The following is a 19,747-nucleotide window of genomic DNA, read 5'->3' on the forward strand; positions in this document are numbered from 1 at the left end:
TAGTTGTGGTAGTTAGAACAACATATCTGCAACTGCACTTGGATGAAAACAAGTGGCCGAGGTATTTTTTCTTGCTTAGTATCCCTGTAGATTAATGTGCTACCACAGGGACTTAAATGCAGAAACAGTGCTGTTTTTCTAGTTGAAGTCTTTCACTCTGTACTGGAAAGTGAATTTTGCAAAGATTCTATAAAATTTTTCAATAAGCCATAGTTTGAAAATGCTAAAAGTGCCACTCAGAGAACTCATTTGATAGAAGCAAAATGGATGGTTCTTCTCTTTTCCAAGACTGCTCTCCCAAGTTCAGTAAGAACAAAAAGCATTTGGTACCTCCCTAGAAAGGTACGCCCCACAGCATATGAACTGGGAAAGTGGTACTACAAAGCACCAGCTCCTCCCAGAGGATGCTGTCTGCTACCAGCTCTGTAGCACCCACACAGTGTTTTCTTTCAGCAGGTAGTCTCATTTTGGAGTCACAACTTTAGATACACATACGAGTTAAGATGCCAAGTAACTGGCAAATACGGGACAACGAGCCCTCAGCTGAAGCGTTGTCAGAAGTTACAGTCACCCTGACAGGAAATAACATTCTGGTGAAAGATATTCCTACTCCAGGAACAAAACCTGAGAGTTGCAGAAACCTGAGGGAGTCAGCTCAATTTAGAATCAGAAGTATGAAGTAGGACAGCTTCATTTTCCATATGGAAGTATACTATATACTAAGGCTGCTGTACTGGAATATAAAACATTTTCACAGTGACCTCCATTCAAGGAATTGAAAGAACAGAGAGGAGTGCTGAGATGCATCTTTACCATGCAGAAACTCAGGGATGTTTTTGTTTTAAGTGATGATTTAAGTGCCAAGAGTGGAAGCTAAATCTTGCACTGAAATCTGGCACTAATGGTCAGAGCAGAGGTTCTGACATTTTCACACAATGAAGAGATGTACAAGTTTGATCTTGTTATAAGACACTTAAACAATTGCATGATTGGTGATTAAAACATTCTCCATTTTTGATTAGGCTGCTTAGTAAGTAGTATTCTTGCCTCACAACATACACTCTTACCCAAAGGATATTTAAATATGTCATTTAGAAGTGGAGATATTTCAATGAGAAATTCCTACAGGGTTAAGAGTGCCCTTTCACTGAGCCAAAATTGTCTTCTTGAGGACTTAGGTCCTACGAGCTCTAATTCTTATCAGGGAAAAGGATGATCTAAAACTGCTCCCCAGTACTCTATGATGTGCATAGCCCTGTATATAAAATACAACATTAGACATTTCTGAGAAGAAAAGTTTTTTACCAGAGCACTTCTTGGAAGATTCCCAAACATATCAATTTCTTCCTCTCAGAGAAAAACACGACGTTAAATAAATGTAAGCTTATACTCACCAGTTCTCAGAATAGGTATTATTTTTGAGAAAACACTGAAGTCTTCAGAACTGAATAAATTAGAGTGTGTTTCACACAGAAACAATAAAGCTGCTTTAAAACAACAGCCATAACCTCTATTCCATCTAAACTGAGAAACGCAGCATGAAATCTCAAGTCAATGCAGAGGTTCAATGTGAGAAGGTCCAGAGGACCTGAAAGTAATTCAAGTGATGGCATGTCAAAAAGACAAAGTAAAGTGTTGGCAAATGCAAGGTAATGCATAAAAGAAGGAACAATGTGTCAATTTTTTAACTAAGTGTAGCTCTTAACAAAGAACAAGAAGTTCTTAAAACTTGCAAATAAAAACACAATTTAATGTACTATGACATGCATGCAAACTGTGTCAGAAACCATGAAGATAATAGGAAAATGTAAGAGTGTTTTTCAAGATTTTTTTAATAATTACTGGAGTGTCCTCCTACAATGCTTTTCTGGACTCACTAAGTGAAAAAACACAAAAAGAACAAGCATTTACACAGATAGTCAGGCAACTGATTAAAAAACAAAGTTGGGAGATGCACTGATAATTGAAGACAACAAATGTTGTTATACTTCAATTCAGATGTGACTAAAAACAGTATAAAGAGACAGGAAGAAGATGATGATGAAATGAAGAAGGAAAAACAAACACTTATACTTGTTCTTTAAATACAAGAAATATTATATATTTTATATATTAATATATATTCTGCAGGAATTCCAGTTCAGTGTACTCTAAATGCTTGATACTCTCTGTCTTGCAGCAGTTATGAGAAGCCTCAGCTGAATCCTGAATGCCCGATTCTAAAGCAGTCCTGTTTTTCTTCCAGTATATAATTCCCCACAGAATTACAAAGAAAAGTTGTCTTGGCCATCCATACCAACAACATGACTTGAGTCACTGTTTCTGTAAACTACCTACTTATTCTTTCTTTTTCAAGGTAACTCTTGTGTTGATTCCAAGATTGGCGGGGAGTGGATGCAAAACTGCCATTCAAGTCTGGGTATTTTCAGGGCAAATTCAAAACTTCATTCATATTGTAGAATCTACTGAAGGCAGGCATTTAAACAGTCTTTAAATCTCTAATCCATTTGTAACTGCCACAAAACAAAAGTAAGTTCTTAAGGGTACTATGCTGTATAGATTGTACTAAAGAACCCTGATCACATCACCAGTTAGAAACTCTCTGTTTTCCTGGTTCAAATTGAGTTTAGTCAAATTAAATGAGAAAGTTAATCTATGGTGTAAGTAAGGATTAAAGAAAATCATCCCTGAGACACAAAAATATGGAACTGGTGAGGAAGACTCTTTTCTAGCTGATGACATACAGTAAAGCTATGTTAATTGACAATATATATTCCTCCTTTAACTATGTATTTATCAAGTCCTGTGTCAGCATCTCTCATTCTGCCTTGGACCAGTGTCAGAGAAGTCTTGTTTTCTTTATAGAATATTTCAGCTAATAAAGAAATTATGAGATTTTACTTAGACCTATGAATTTTCTTGTCTTATAACCTGAAGCTATCACAACTACAGTGACACTACTACTAGAAAAAAACACTCTCAATGAAGGAAGGACAAAATAGAATAAATAAGAAGTGAAGAAACAATGGTTCAAAATACATCGTCATCTTTAGAGAGTATGAAGTCACAGAGTTAGAAATACGAAGGGAGTTTTGTCAAGCTGAAAATGTGCCTTTAATATTTGGAAAGAAAAAAGCCTGAATACAGAGAGTAAGAAATGCTCAAACTTCTCATGGGGTGGCTGCAGGAGGGAGAAGGCTGAGCTTTAGAACTGATGCAACTGAAGGTCATCCGCATCACAGAGTTGCACATTGCAAATGTAGAGTTGTTGCAGTGAACAGCGAGGCTGCTTCAAGGCAGTTTTTTACTGGAAAAAAGAGAAGTGTCCATGTCCAGGAGACAAGTATGAAGTCCACAAAAAAGTGTTTCTGAAACACATTCAGGGCAGCTGATAAGAAGAGAGATTCAAGCAATCTGAGCTGAACAAATCTGAGGTGTTATTTTCTCTAGTATGGTTCTTTTATACATTATTTGGTAAACAAATACAGAGCTGTCTGCTTATGCTTCTCCCATTGATGATTACACCTGGTCACTAATTCCGTGCTGAGATAAGCTGTTCTTTCCTAAAATAAAAGATGAAGCAATAAAGAAGATGGCTCTTCCTCCAAGTGGCTTATCTCTTTTTTCCAAACACAGATGAGGTAAGCAGCCTGAGTGGACATCCACACGTATGGTATAGAAGCATCTGGAGAAGCCACGTGTTCCACAGCAAATCTAAATTGCCATGACCGATGATTGCATCTAATCAGCCCCGCAGATGTGACAGGATAATTCTGCCTGAATTGTTTACTCTCAGCACTCTGAGTCATACTAGGTGTCAATTATACTGAAGTTAATAAGAAAATATTTAATTTCCTAACTGCGGGATCATACAATGGATCAGCCTCCAAGGAAATAAGATTAGTTTAAGAAAACAACAAACAATAATTGCCTGTAATTTTTTAGAAGGCCACTACAACAATATGAAATCAGGATGGGAATTGTTTTCTGCATGCAAGTCAGATTATTTAAATTCATGAATAATGGATGTATCTCTTTCATGATGTCTTCTTGCTTTCTATAGTGAGAAAAGACAAGCATTATGCAAACGTAACACCTTAAAAGCAGTGTCTTGTCAAATAGGCATAGTTTTCTATTTCTCTGTTGTTAATATATAATTGACAAAATAGTTGGTACTCCCAATTATGCTTTTCCTTGTAAACCTCTTATTGTACAAGTTTAAACAGCTGCTTTTTTTGCCTCTATGAATCCGTGATTTCTTTACAAAGTTGTAACCATGCTGTGAAAGAGCAATAGGCAAAGTCTTTGGCATACTACCTACCAGCTGGTAAATGACGTTAGTTAGCAATGAAGTGATGATTCAGTCCACACTGGTACCTTTCTAAAAAAGCCAGAATGTTACTTTTATTCTCCTCTCCTCCTTCACAAGTTGTTGAACTCACATGAAATGAACAGAGATTAAATTTGGTAATCTGAATTTGAACACTTTTGATTTATATGGAATCTCTTCACAGAACTGCAAACATCTGTCACTGTTCACTGTTCTAGGTCTGACTCGGATACCTTGAATCACTTCAGCTCTCTGCAAAATTTCTTTTAGGATCAGGCAAATTCAATCCTAATAGTTCTAAGACTTGAGAAAATGAAGTTACAATTAAGTTTTAAGACTTGCTCATTCTTATATTACACCATTTCTGCAAATGAGACCTAACTTGTAAGGCAATAAAACAATTACAATACAGCAGCAAATTCTGGCTTGACTCAGTAAATAATTTAGTTTGGAAACACCTTTTATAAAGTTATTTGCCACTAGAAGTACTTCAGACCTTTCAAATATAAAACTAGAGTTCAGACACTGAATGAAATACTCTGTCCTGAAAGATGTCACATTTAGTTCAGAGAGGTCTTGGGGATCAAGCCAGTGGAAATCTCATGTAGTTCAATGAGGAGTGCCATGCTCAGCACCCAGGACAGAATGCTCAGATGCATTGAGACAGATGGAAACCAACTATCTGAAGAACAAACCTGCTGAAAAACTTCTTGGATTGTGGTGGTGGATCTCATGGTGGTGGATCTCAACTTACATATAAATCAATAGTCTGGCCCTGCATAAAGCAAACCAGACATACATTAAAATGACTACAGCCAGCAAACTTCAGGATACTACGTTTTTTTCTTCTTTACATTAGTAAAGCATGCCTGGAATAGTGTATCCAGCTCTATGCCTCCAAATTAAAGTAGAAAATTAAGAGGCTAGAGAGAGTATTAGAGTGGGCTCTCAAGGCAGAGGATGCCTGGCCAACAAGTAGAGGAAAGCAGTCTTGTTTAGTTTGACAGAGGAGATGAAGGCTTGGCACAGAAGAACTCATTGAAGGGAAGTTACAAAAAGCAACAACTGTGTTAAACTGTTCAGAAAAAGTTCTCAACTTGTAGATCATAAGGTTCATAATGGGCATTAGAAAAAACTTCTTCACCAGAATGATACTGAGCTCTGGGACAGGTTAGCCAGAAAGGTCATAGCATCTCCACCCTTGGAGATTTTTAAGGCCCAGCCAGAGGAAGCCACAGCCGGCACGATTTGGATTAGTAACAGTCCTACTACAAGTCATAAGTTAGATCAGATGGCGTAAAAAGATCTATTCCAACCAGTATTTCTACGACTCTGTCTGAAGAATAGAAAACAAGCATGTAGCTATAAAAGTGCTTATTCCTGGAGAAACAGAGTTCTTTTTTTTTCTTGTCTGTTTTTAACTACAGAAAATGGACTATAGTTTGCCTTACACAGCACAGCACAGTGTAAACAAGCCAGCACCATTTTTAAGGTTACCTTGCAGTTCTTTCTAGGCACACTACAATGAAGCTACTTCAGCAGAAAGAAAATTAGGACCTAAGAATCCCAATTGGAAGCAAGTGCCTTTGAGAGTTGAAGTTCAAACCTTATTTCTCTTACCTATATTTCTAACTTCTCTGTATTTCTTTTCTCATCCTTGAAACTTCTTTGAACTCACTTCTAAGGTGCTTCATTTCAGCTGCTGTGTGTTAGACATCTGTGCTCTTAACAATAACTGGTAAAGTTAAGGACTGAAACAACACTGTCTGCCAACACAGCTTCTGAACGCATTCATCACCTCTACTGAACAAGATGAGTTGGAGATGGAAGAATGCTACTTGGTTTTGCTTTTAGCTATTCTGTAAATTGGAATAGCCTGCACACTAAAGATTCACTAAACAGGTTTCATGCAAAGGGTGATGTAATTAGTTGCGAGTTTTTCACTATTGTTAAAACATCATGGTTTGGATTCCTTTCCTTCTGTGCAATTGTATACCATGCCTGGAAAAGCATCTCAAATGCAATGTGTTGGAAAAATGGATTCTTCAGATCTCTCCTGGGAATGATCAAGAATACAAATACATAGTATATAAAGCAACAAAGAGGGGCACCTCGCTGACAGAAAAACAGAGAAAAACACAAATTTCTTGGCAAAGGCAGTTTAATTTAGCCTTCTTCTGTGAGCATTCAGAAATGCTTTGGCATTGGATTATTTTAAATGGAGAAAGAGTGAATGGAGGAGGGAAAAAAAAGGATAATTTAAACATTTCTCCAAGAACTCAGAACTCACAGCACATCTTTGTATGAAATGCGAACCTATTTCAATATTAAAATCACAAGAAAGCATTTTTGTATCACTTTAAGTGTTACATGTCAAGTGTTGTGGCTCAGTCAATTACAATGAAAGGCAAATGATGAATTTAAAACCATGGAGCACTTTCCATTTTCTGATGTCATAATTACTTTCGGAAAGCATATATCTCACAGTCATTGGTGTCAAACAGAATCTGCCATCACTGAACTAGTGACTGTGGCACAAGGACCAATGCTTGGCCATCATTTGCCTTTCATCTGAATATTAAACTCCTCTTCCTCCTGGGTGTGAGGCATTTTGCTTCACAACAAAACAACACACATTTGTCCATCTATGTGTATAGATGGGTACATGTGCAAACTGGCCACTAAACTTTTTGCTCTGATTGAAATTGCTAAAAAGCAATAAGGAAAGTCACAAAAATATCATTACAGAAAATAAAGTAGGGGGGAAATCACCTTCTGTGGCATTTTTTAAAGAAGATTTTAGTTTTGAGTAACATGAAGCTGGAAAATTCTCTCCACTCTCCTCCAACATAAAAATGTGGAACTTCACTTGAAAGGAAATTTAATTAGTTGGCATGACTCCTGGGTGAAATTTATTACCAGTGGAAAAACATGCTGATACTCCAGCTACACATTATGTCTTTTTACTCCCATAGACAGCAACAATTTTTCTCAGTCATTAAATAAAATGCCTCATCACCCTCGATCTTACTCCTCTCAGTAACACAAATAAGAAGCAGCATCAATACCTATGCCACTATTTTACTCTTGCCTGGTAGTTCCTGCACAGCCACCTCTGGTTGCACTGGGTTCTCCAGCCTGCTCTCTGCCCTCTCAGTGTCCTCTATCCTTCTCCTGTAGGAAGTCGCAGCAAGAGACAAATCAATGCTAAATATCCTAGAAAATGCTATCACTAAAGGATAAAGTAGATGGTTGACACACCATTAATATTCTTTAGGATCCAGCATTACTACACAAAGAAAGACTGAGCACAAGGAAATACTCTTTTTTTCACCATCTTTCATGTAAATCTGATGAAATGCTGGCAGCAGGAAATCAGCATTTTTTTATTTCTGGAATATGAAATGGAGCTAATAAGGTCAAATATCTTACTGAGTAGACTGCCTGTAGATCAAATCCTGAACTCCGTCAGGAGAAGAATACCTGGCGTTTCAGTACCTCAAGACTTACTTTGAAGATCTGGTTAAAGAAACACCAAAAACAGTGTTCACCAAAGCTGTTCAAGCTAAGAATCTAAATCACCTATCTTTTCTGTTCCCCACTTACTGCTTAGGGATGCCGTGCCATTGTAACTCAGCTTCCAAACAATCTGTCTTGTCAAGTTAAACAAAAGCTTACTGAGTGATTACCAGAAATCACACCTCTTCATCTCACATTGCCATCTTAAGCTGCTACTTCTTCCCACCCCTGCATTTCTCTAATAATTTTTGGTCCACCCATTGTCCTCCTCTTCATGCAACTCTACATTTCAAAATATACTTACGTAATTCTTGACATTTCTACAAAATCTATGCTATTTTGTTATCTTTGCTGTGATTTACCTTCTTAAAGGAACCATTATGAAAACACTGCATAGTGGAGCTTGTCACCACTCCTGAAATCTGTAGACTGTTATTTAAATCTTTCATTTCAAATAACATAAATACTTACATTCCCCATTTTCTTACAAATGCAATTGCTGTTCATATTCATGATTTAGAAAGTTGTTTCAAAATACTATTACAATAAATTTGGTCAAAATGTAACCTGTATTTAAAAGAAGAAGCATTTTCTATCAGGTCCTGAATGGGAAGACACCCAATGAGACGATGAGAATTTATTTTGGCTCACTGATGAAGCTGTAGGGTGTTCATGATCTATAAATTTCTCTTATCAAAGGTAACAATTTAACTGATTAGTATTTGCTCCAATGAAAAGTTCACATCTGCTGTTACCTCTATGGTCTGTCAGCATAGAATCAGTGGCAGCAGGGGGATAGGGAGGCAATCCTGAAGTTTGTCTGTCTGGGTTTCCTGAAAGGATCCCCATTATCTACAGAGCTCTGCATAAATCTGAACAGACTGGCACGTTTTAGTATGGCCAAAAGTTTCATATTCTTTCTTATTTCATGACAGTAAAATACAGAGGAAACAGTGAGAAGGAAACCTCTAAAATGGCTTATGCCAACACTGCCATTCCCTCCTCTGGGCACATTTCAATATCACCACTTCTCACTATTTGTTTGCATTCACGAGTTCATATATTCTGGTCTTATGAAAAAGAAAATCTCAGTTTACCTCCACATAAGTGCTTAAATAAACACAATAAGACAAAGTACAGAGAAACAGCCGTCAGAAATGACCTTACATTTGCACTCTGATTAGTTTTTAAATTCTTCTCTGTCTTATGTTTCAGCATTTGAATGATGAATTAGCAATCAGATGTATGTGCCTGCCTCCAAACTCCACCACATTGAGCCTTTCTGTGCTTACCTGTCCATATTTTCCCCTCCTGTATTTTTAATTAACATAAATGAATAAATAAAGTACAAAGGCAGCCAACACCTTAGGATAGGGTGCGGCACTATTTCATGTTCCATAAAAGCACTTTGTACTTCTGTATGTCCATAGAGATTCTTCTCAATAAAAATGAGTAAAGAGAATATTCCAGAGGAAGAGAAAGAGGCCTCTGGGACATGTTTTCAGTCAGTAAGAATGGATGCACTATTACCATTTGATGTTCTTTCCAATTCCTTCTCTGTCTCTGCAACTGACATTCTCCTTAGGAAGGCAGTTCCAGCCAGATGATAACCTGTTGGAGTACCGTACACAAATGGCTGAACTTCCTGGTGGAGAAGCTGTTCATCTGCATATCTTCGATGTGTTTAGAACAGTGACTTGTATGCAAATAATTCTAAATATGAATCCGAGAATATAAACATTTATATACATAGAAAATGTTGATTACCATATATGCAATGGGACTGTGTGTTGACACAGCTGTAATTCTCTCTTTGACTGCTTCCCACTGCCAGAGCTGACCAGGGCAGCAGATACGGGGCCCAGTGCTGCTGCTGTAACCTGCACTCTGACTGCTGAGGAAACTGCAAACTGAGAATAAGAATATCTGCAGAATAAAGCCAGGCAAGATGAGAAGGGCAAAACTGCAAGTAGAGAATTGCTGATATCGGGGTCCTTAGAAGTTTGAGTTAAAAATCATCATAAAAATATATAAAGTCTTTCAGGAAAACAAAAAGAAAAATCAAAACATACAAACGAAACTACAAGGAGTGAGAAGATGACAATGCAGCACTATGAAGCATCCATTCCAGCAAGGAGCAGTTCTTTCCCCACTTGTCGGATACCTTTCTTGGCCAGCAGACGCTCTTCAGGCACCTTAGTGGGGTGGTGAGCCAAGTACCTCATTAATCCCAGTGATCTTCTATATGGTTTAGCCTTGATAAATGTAAGCTGCCTTCTGCATTTGACTTGGATTGTTCTGTATGCACAGTGCTCTTTAGTAAAAGGCACCTGAGCAAAGTGACTCCTCTGCAGTCACAGAGAGAAGGTGACTGTTACACAACAAAGGCACTAAAAGTACAGCACACAACCTACTTACAATAGGAAGAGGGATGTCTGCTTATACACTGCAGCGACACCTGAATTTAAAACAGTGAGGGGGTGTTCTCTGGAGGAACAAAAAAAATAAAGGTAAAGAAGAAAAGTTTTACATTCAAAGAAAGAATAATGAAATGTACATATATGCACATTTATGTGTATATTAGGAATCCTGGGAAAAAAATGCGACAACCAATGAAAAGGTTACATGCTGTGGATAACTGCAATTGCAAGGATCCTAATTCAGTGACCCAAGTCTTCCCCTTTCAGTCTTAAGTTCATATTTTTGGTCCTATCTGTTCATATTCAGAAAGCACAAATTTCTCCACCTCAATGGAAGGAAAGAATGCAGCTGTATCCTTTGTTACAAGTCAGTGAGGAACATTTCACCATTTTAAGGTGTAATATTAAAAACAGTCAGTCAAAAAATCCTTATTTCTGTTATTCACAATCCATACCTTAAGGTGAAGTCTGAGCACAGGAGGCAGCATCCTCTGCCTACTGAAAGACTCAAAATCTCTGTCAATATAAGAGAATTCAACAGGACTCGGACAGTCTCAAGCACTGGTCTGCAGCTCTTCACGCTGCTTACCTTATTTAATTCATAGCAAGACCCTATACTACAGTTTTGCTGTGTCTATTACTGCTCTCCCAAGGGATGGGCATGAGCAGGTATTTTTCCCAACAGACAGAATGATATGGCCACAGTGTTTCACACAGACAACAAAGAGAAGGGTTAGTCATACCAACACAAATCAGAAGGTACCGTTTGTTATAGGAGATAGAGAGCAGGTTATAGTGTATTTTGTTATTTGCAGATAAATAAAGCAGTGTGGTCTGGCCTAGCAGCAGGCAGGAGGTCGGCAGGCAGCCTCCTAAGGCTGTATAAGAAATGTATCACACTTCACAGGGTCGTTATAGAGAGTCAGTATTCCCAGGTTTCAATGAAGGCAATAGGGAGACGGGTTGTTCTCATATTCGCTCACACTGAAGGGTCTGAGGTTTATTTTGTTCATGTTCCCTTTTTACTTCTTTAAATTTACTAACAACTATCAATTGAAAAAAAAAAAAAAAAGACACCACTGTTCTGCCTGCCCCCCTTCTTCATTATGTTGCTGGGATAAAACAGCTGTGTTTTCTCAGGTGTTGTCTGCCTGATAAGCCATAGATCTAAGATATTCATTTCTAAAACGTGTTTGCATCCACTGCAAATCTGATTAACTTTCCTGTAGGCAGTCTTGGAGGTACTGCTGCAAAGCCTGTCAGGGTTGAAATATTTTACTGGCTTTTAAAGAAGTGCCTGCTTTTCACACATGTTCATAACTGTTTAAAATGAAGAAGTATTTCCCTACAACTTAATTCATAAATCAACTTATTCAATAGAAAGCAAGCTGCAAAGTATGGACCTGCAGAGTTTTCTGTGTTTCAAGGAATTCCACCAGTTTATATCAAATCAGACAATCCTTTGTTTTGAACGTTCACTTCAACTAATCTCCCTGCTTTGTTACCAAGAATTAGAACCATCTAATCAGTGACAAACTTCAGCAGCACCATCAGTCTCTCCGTCACTTGCCCAGGAGGCAAACCTTTATCCTAGCCAAGCTGCTAAATCTTCATCTCTGGCTGACAACAGTGTTGCTACAGTTACTCATTTTCATCATAAAATCTACAAAACAACAAAAACGTCAAGTTCTATGGAGCAGCACAAATGGATTCAAATTAAGCATAAAACAAACAGTGAGGCCCCTGTAGATATTTTTCCACACTTAAATAAATCACCAGCCTCTGAACGGTCTGTTGCTGTGCATTTCTCCCACTGCAGCTAAAAACATCTGGAGTACTACAACACAACCACTGGAAAAATATCACCAAGATCACAAAGAATTGATCATCATGTCTGACAATGTACATTGGCCCTCAAGTAAAATGTTAATAAATCATAGAAAGATAGAATCATAGAATCATAAAATCATAGAATCACAGAATCATAGAATCACAGAATGGCCTGGGTTGAAAAGGACCACAACGATCATTGAGTTTCATCTCCCCTGCTATGTGCAGGGTCACCAACCACCAGACCAGGCTGCCCAGAGCCACATCCAGCCTGGCCTTGAATGCCCCCAAGGCTGGGGCATCCACAACCTCCTTGGGCAACCTGTTCCAGTGCATCACCACCCTCTGTGTGAAAACACCTTCGATGTGCCCTTTGTTCACTGCAGCACTGCCTATATTCCTGGTGCCCATCTTAATCCAACACTTGTAAAAACTGAACAGTTAAAGCAAAGGGGTAAATTAATTTCTGTCATAGTTGATAAAGAAGGAAGAATCCACTATTCAAATCCTTGTTTCCCATGGCCATTACATGGAAAACTGTGTAAGAATCCTCTTTACAGAACACTGGGAAAACACCTTGGAGATACTCCCCCTCAATATGAGCAGCTTTACTACACAGCCACAATTAAGCTTCCTTTTAAAAGCCGTCATGGCCGATGAGACTTGCACTGAGCTGAGTGCACGCTAAGCAAGGAGCAATCTGTGCTGGCAAATGGATTTAGATTCAATTAGCCATTTAGACTGAATTCACTTGCTTTGCTTCCCATTATTAAATCATGAGAGGTCTTACAGTGTACATAAATTACTGCTTTCCCAAATCTGAATGTCTCTCAGCATATTCTAGCAGCTGTTCCAAGGCATCGAAACTTGAAAACCAGAGAGGGGGAACAAAATAATTTGATTTAATTTGGCAATGCCAAAGAACAGACAACTGATCCATCTGAGTCTTGGCCTTCCCACAGTCAGATACAAAAAGTATCTCGACAATTTGAATTTGCTCCAAGCCCTGAATTCAAAGGAATTGGGGCATTCTTGGTTCAAAGACCCAGCATTCACTGGAGGTACCACCAAGAAAGGTGTGTTATTTGTAGGTTCAGCTTCAAGAGTGAGAATAGCACTGCTGGAAGTCCTGTGCCAATGGTGACCACAGCATCCAAGAATAACAAGCTGTGGTCTGGACCTATTTTTCTTACTTGTAGCATATTTTTTAACGATGAAACAAAATATATTTGTACCATAACAATAGAAAGAAGGCAGTGGTAAACCATGAGATTGAAACCTAAGTAATAGAGATGATTCACGTACTGATACAGCTAAATTTTAACTATATGTTTTGCACAACACTATGTGAACTGCATTTTAATGTTGGTTTTGTTGTCCCCAAAAATGATACTTGTGTTTATGCATTTTTCAGAAGAGTCTTTTTTATAAATGTTTCTCAAATACTAGGAGGTAAACAAGAGTGTTTCTTTGGATTAACATTAAAACTACAGAATTCTCATCCATAATTTAGCTTCATTTCAACTGTTCACGATCTTCCCATAGTTTCTAGATAAAATGGTAGCCATGGCAACCACGTATCACATATCAGATAGAAATCAGTATATAATCCATCTACCATACACGAAAATGTTAGTACTGAGCTGAGAAAAATAATAAAAAATTTAAAAAGTAATAAAAATAACAGCTGAGGAGTATTTGTGTATTGAACTTGTCATGATAGGAAACTGAATTCATCCACATTACCTTGGCAGATTATGTTTTATGCATAAGGAACTGTTGCAACCCGTTAGTCTGATGATCAAGATTCAGACCTGAGAACAACTCTCTACAACAAAGGATAACAGCAGAGTTGCACAGCTTCCTTTAATTAAAGATTGCTGCAGGACGAAACAGCATCTGTCTCCACCAAGTGACCATTTTACTAAAAATTAATCTTACTTACATAAAAGCACTGTCAAATATACATAAAATAATACACATGACATCTAAAAAATAATAAAAAACCACCATAAAACTGTTCTTACCTCATTCTGTTCTGAATAAACAAGTGCTGCAATTTCGGTTTGGACGATATATGACTATCCGTAAGGCCTGCATAGTGGTTGATTTAGTTTTACTATAAACATTCAATTTTCTGAACAGAAACTTTCAGATATGAGAAGCATGAAAATGAGTTTCAGCTTAAACAGAACTGTTTCCAGAACTGTTCTCAAGGCACAAAAGAACAATATTTGTACCCAGCTTTATAGAATGACTTGTTACCATTCTCTGGCATAAACGAGCTGATTCTTAAACCTTGCTAATGTAACAGCCTGGCTGGGCTTTTTAGTAATGCTGTTCCTGTGGGAGATCAGAACTACTCGTTGTTCTGTTTTGCAGTATTGTTCATGGCCTTTTTATGCAAAAGAGGATTACCAGGAGTATTAACAATTATTCAGTTTCTGAACTTTCATTTTAAGTGATCAATTAAGCAGCTTTTTGTCAAAGAATGTGCTCAAAGAAATAAACTCTTTCATAAAGCATTTTACTCCATTAGCCAGTTGCGCATAAACCTCCTGTGGAGCAGAACTCAGATCTCAAAAATTCAGAGATCTGATCTGTTAAGAGAACAAAAGAGGTTCACAGTCTTATTTCACCAATCGCTACAAAACAACCAGAGAAGTGTTACTAGACCCAGAGCTCACCAATGCAGAGGAGCTCATTAAAGAAGTTAATTGGAGACAGCCTGCACTGTTGTGACCATGACCTGTCTGAGTTCATGGTCTTGAAGAATATGGGCCTGACAAAGAGCAGAGTCAGGACACTGAACTTCAGAAGAGCAAAATTCCATGTTTAAGGAATTATTGGATGAGATCCCTTGGGAAACTACTCTAAGGGACAAAGGAGTGGAGCAGAGCAGGCAGCTCTTAATGGATGCCTTTCTGAGTTCTGCATCCCCCAGTACAAGAAATCAAAGGAGAACAGTCAGCAAGCTCTCATGGCTGAGTGAGGACCTGCTGGTCAAACTGAGGGATAAGAAGGAAATGCACAGGCAGTGAAAGCAGGGATGGGTGGCCTGGCCAAGGCATAGGTAGAACTAAACTAGTTGAGGGTTGTGAAAAACAGCAGGAATTAATTCTATAGGTACATCTGTCAGAAGAGAATGGCCAAGGATAGTGTACCCCCTTTGACAAATGAGAGGGGAGAACTGACTACAACAGATGTGGCTGAGGTACTCAGTGGGTTCTTTGCCTCAGTCTTCTCTCGCAGTTAGGTTTTCCATACCTCTCACATCTGTGAACCAGGTATCATCTTCTCAAATTAAGAAAAGGCTAATTGATAGCTAATAACATCATGACTGAGCATTACTAATACATTCAATGTTTATTCCTATAGATTCCAGCATTGGTAACATTAGATCCTATTTGATTCACACCCAATCTATTACTAAAATAGAAGAAACACACAATGACGCATGTAATGCCTAATAATTTAAATTCCTGAGACTGCACTGGAAATGCTGGAAGTTCTCCCATTATGTCACACCAATGTTATCTGCAGTATAACAGGTTACACAGCAATACCAGAAAGTAAGAAACACACAATCCCAGTTACTATGAAAGCTGGATACTAGTTTCTGCCTTGAGATGAGGCCGAACATATCGTACTGGAACCCATGGGCCAGTCCTGACAACTTCCATTTACTTTCAAAAATCACCCAAGCAGGCTGTCCCTGAAGATGCCATACCACAGGGTGTACAAGCGGCCCTCCCCCCTCTAATGGTTGAAAGATAAGATCTCCTTGAAGTGCACAGTTCTTAACGGTCATATATCAATCCTCCACTGGATCTTTAAGGGGCTTTGCTAAACCACACTCCTACTGCTGTTGTGCAGCCTGAATTTGAACTGCCTGAGCTAATGACCTAGAGTTAACCGAAAGCCACCTAAATTCTTTTAACAGCCTCTCAGGCAAATCATCCCCCTCTGCAAACAAGGATTCCAAGGCTTTTCCCTCAGTAACTGAAAAGGCCTGTGCTGACTCCAGAGAATCAACACCGTCCTCCCCCTTCTTCTCTCCCTTTATCTCCCCTTCGCATTCCTGAGATGGAACAGAGAGCAGCTGAAAACTCTCCCCCGAGCTATTAGAGCTCGAATTCCTTGGCTCTGCCGCTTTCGGCAAGCCACAGACAGTACCCACAGCCACCATCCACACACCCCACGACATGAAAAGTTTGGGAAGGCAAGCTCGTAGCACCCCCCAAGCAGGGATATGCTGAGGAGCAGATTTATTACCTGCTCCAGCAGCTGATAGTAACTCTATCCCTGCAGCTTGAACCTTATCCAGGCCCATAGCCTGTGTGACTGAATCAATCAGCCCCCCCTGAATCATCCATTGGATGAACCCCTGTGCTATTAGAGGACAATGTGCCCCCAGCGACCTTTGCCAGCACTTTTAAAATCTTTACCATCTCTTTAACGGATCCTGCCGCTGTGGTAAAGACTAGGACTCACTGGAGCCATCCTCTGACCCAACCACTCTTTCCGGATCCCATTCACTCTCTCCCCAGACCTCCCATCTGCTCGCCCCCTCCCCTTCACATTCCTGCCTGGGCACACAAGGAAAACATAATGATGTAAATCTACCAATGGCTATTATATGTTGTAAAGAACATCAGAAATGTAACACTGTACAGAAAACAGAAAATACGATCAGGTGGCAAAACAAGCAGTTGAAGATGGCTTCAATTATAGATATTTAGCTTAAAATCTCTGACCCCAAGTCAAAACCTGTAAAATATTCTAAGGAGGACAGGAGTCGAATGAATGACTTAGAAGGGAAGAGAGCAAGCTGACAGGTGGGTGCACACCCAGATGGACACGCCATTACACCCTCCAGCACTTCATGGAAATTGGTCACAAGGGAAGACAAGAGAACACACAGGGCAAACCAAGGCAAAGGGTAGTTACAGATAGTTTATGTTAAGGGGGGCAGAGAGAGGGGGAATTGCCGACACCGAGTCTGGGAAAACAAGGGGAAGAAGGCCATCTGGCAGAAAGGCGATTAGATATTCACAGGACAAGATGACACCCATGTGCGGGGGTGCTCCATCTGCAAGGCCAAAAGATAACACCCAAAGAAAACAGGAGCTCTCACAGCAGGAGAGGAACCTTCAGGGAAGGGGGGAATGAGTCAGAGAGCGACCACCGCCATTTTTTGGTCTTTCGGAGCTGTTGCTGCCAGCTTTTGGTCTCTCGCCTCCACCAGGTTCAGCCGGGACCATCGATCCCTCGGACGCAGGAGCGGTTGGCAGCGGACGGGATGTGGAGAGTGGCGGTGGCGACTGCGGTCTTACCACGACATCGCTTCCACCCCTCTCCCTACTCCCCCGGGGATCAGTAGTGTTCAATTGGCATCGATGGGATGGGGAGCCCTAAAAGCTGTCGGGCTGTGCTCATGACCTTCCCTTCCTTCTTCACTACCTTAAACACTCCTAACATTAACCCCCATGCCTCAAGCTCTGCACCCAACAGCACGCTCATAATGTGGTGCACAAGCACCAAAATAAATTCATCCCACCTCTGGGGATTCAAAATATCACCGGGGTCACCCAACACCCCTTTCTGCTCTAACCAGGACCCTATGGCAGCTAATTCCTTCATAGAAGGCGTGTACTTGCCACCATACTCATTGCCTAACTGCAACAATACCAACTCCATCATTGAAGCACCCCGGCACAGCCTCTTACCGGCCTAAAACACACTGACCTGCAACACTGCAGCTGGGGACATGAGCTGGACAGGGGTCTTTTATGTCCCTTCCAACACAAGCCATTCTGTGTTTCTGTGACTCCGATTTTACTTGTTTAATCACAAAGCAGTGCTCTAACTGGAACTACTGACACAAAGCGAGCAGTCATGTTGATAAAGCAGCAGATTGTTGACTGAACATCTTAGTTTTTCTCACTGTTCTTTATTGTGTGTGTTTTTAACCACCATTACACATGGATTTGCAACAAAATCCTATACAGTACACAGTAGTATATGGAAATTGCAAGCCACCTAGCAAATGAATGCAAAACAGTCCAGTGTATTTGCACAAGTTCAAACATGGGTTTCAGGTAGTGTATCTTCAATTTGAAATCAGACAGAATTCTATCACATTGCCTTTGTTCTTATAATTACGCATATTCTTCAGGTTTTCTTTTTCTTGAAGTCTAATCATCCAGTTTATTTAGCAAGACTCTTCAAAATCATATTCTCAGTTCCCAGCCAGAAAGATTATTTCATTACTTTAGCTTTGTAGAGTGATTAATTACATTTCATATGCTCCATCAACATTGACCATGTTGGTACCATAGAAACTGATGTTTTATCTACCCAAAGATATGACATAATAGTGTAGATACTGCATAAAACTAATTTCTGGCAGAAAAGTTTTATCTTGTTATTTGAATGCCATATCTAAGGTTTGCTTGTAGAAATATTCCATAAATCAATTATTTATGTAGTAAAAGAAGTGTAACCTTCAGTAAACCAGCCTGAGGTTTGCCTGAGGCATTTCCTACATTTTTATGTTCTCTGTTTCATATGGATGCAGCTCAGGTTTCTTACCTGCAAAAATCCTTATGATGTTACAGTGTTGTCCCACGCCAAGTAATTTGCATCAAATACAGAGCTGAAAAGTCCTGTGACTACTTCCTAAAATACAAAAGAAAGTAGAATAAAATCTAATATTGATTAATCTTCTGATACTTGAATGCATTATTTCTTTACTGATACTGAGATGTGCCAGGAGATGTTGAAACTTACCCAGGTTAGATACTTGCTTTACTCTGTGAACTGGAAGAATGTCTGGAACTGCTCCAATGGAGCACATTATTATGTGCACACCCATTCTGCTCAGTAGACCCGAGTCTTTATACTTACTTAGTGCTTTTAATTTTAACTTCAGCGATATTGTTACCCCTACCTGTAACCCTTTCTTTATCTCCTCGAAACCAAAACAGGATTTAGCTGACAGAAACAAAAGACATTCCTGGTTCTTCGGGATCAACTTACTCCCATTCTCATCGTACAAGCATGCTGTAAATGAAGTCTAAAACAATTTTAGAAAACCTTGTCTGCCATAGTGGGGGTTGGTAGAATGGCTGGGTATTTTGCTGGGCAGGTATTCATTTACATCATACAAACTTCTCAGAGGATGATCAACTCAAATTTCTGCATCTCAGTCATATTGGTACATCCTGGGAGATCACTGGAATCTTCCTATTGATTTCAAGCCATAGTAATTGTTCCTTCAGTCCCTTTAAGGCTGCGTTCACTGTAAAATATGCACTGGTGTCTCTCCTCTGAAGGACAGCTGTTTTCAGAGAACTGCTTTGGTAGGGAAAGCCCTTGTTAAGCAGGCAGATCACAGTGGATAAAACGGGGTTCAACAAGCAGACACTGATGGTCAGCAGTCAGATAATTCTGTACAGTTCTTCCCCAATTGCTACATTTTGCCTCCTCAGTTTATTCCATACAAGCTTTTTCACATTTATCACAGTAGTATCTTGATACCTTACAGTAGTACACACAGCACTGTGACTAACCTCTGGCAGGTGTTATTGCTCCCTTACCTTCCCCCTGGGGAGGGCTGTACGTTCTGAGGAGCATTCTGCTTTAG

The 19,747-nt window shown here is 39.4% G+C and overlaps 1 long non-coding RNA gene across 1 annotated transcript in view; it reads right to left on the reverse strand.

The window, feature by feature from the left end:
• Window positions 1–19,131, reverse strand: part of LOC107309308 — a 28,528-nt gene extending 9,397 nt beyond the window's left edge. The window contains exons 1-2 of the long non-coding RNA XR_001553152.2: window positions 18,892–19,131; window positions 18,694–18,780 (exon numbers count right to left, since the gene is read on the reverse strand). This is a non-coding gene — a long non-coding RNA (uncharacterized LOC107309308). The remainder of the gene's footprint in view (window positions 1–18,693; window positions 18,781–18,891) is intronic.
• Between the last annotated feature and the right edge of the window lie 616 nt (window positions 19,132–19,747).

The sequence above is a fragment of the Coturnix japonica genome, chromosome 1 (assembly GCF_001577835.2).
Source record: "Coturnix japonica isolate 7356 chromosome 1, Coturnix japonica 2.1, whole genome shotgun sequence".
NCBI lineage: Eukaryota > Metazoa > Chordata > Aves > Galliformes > Phasianidae > Coturnix > Coturnix japonica.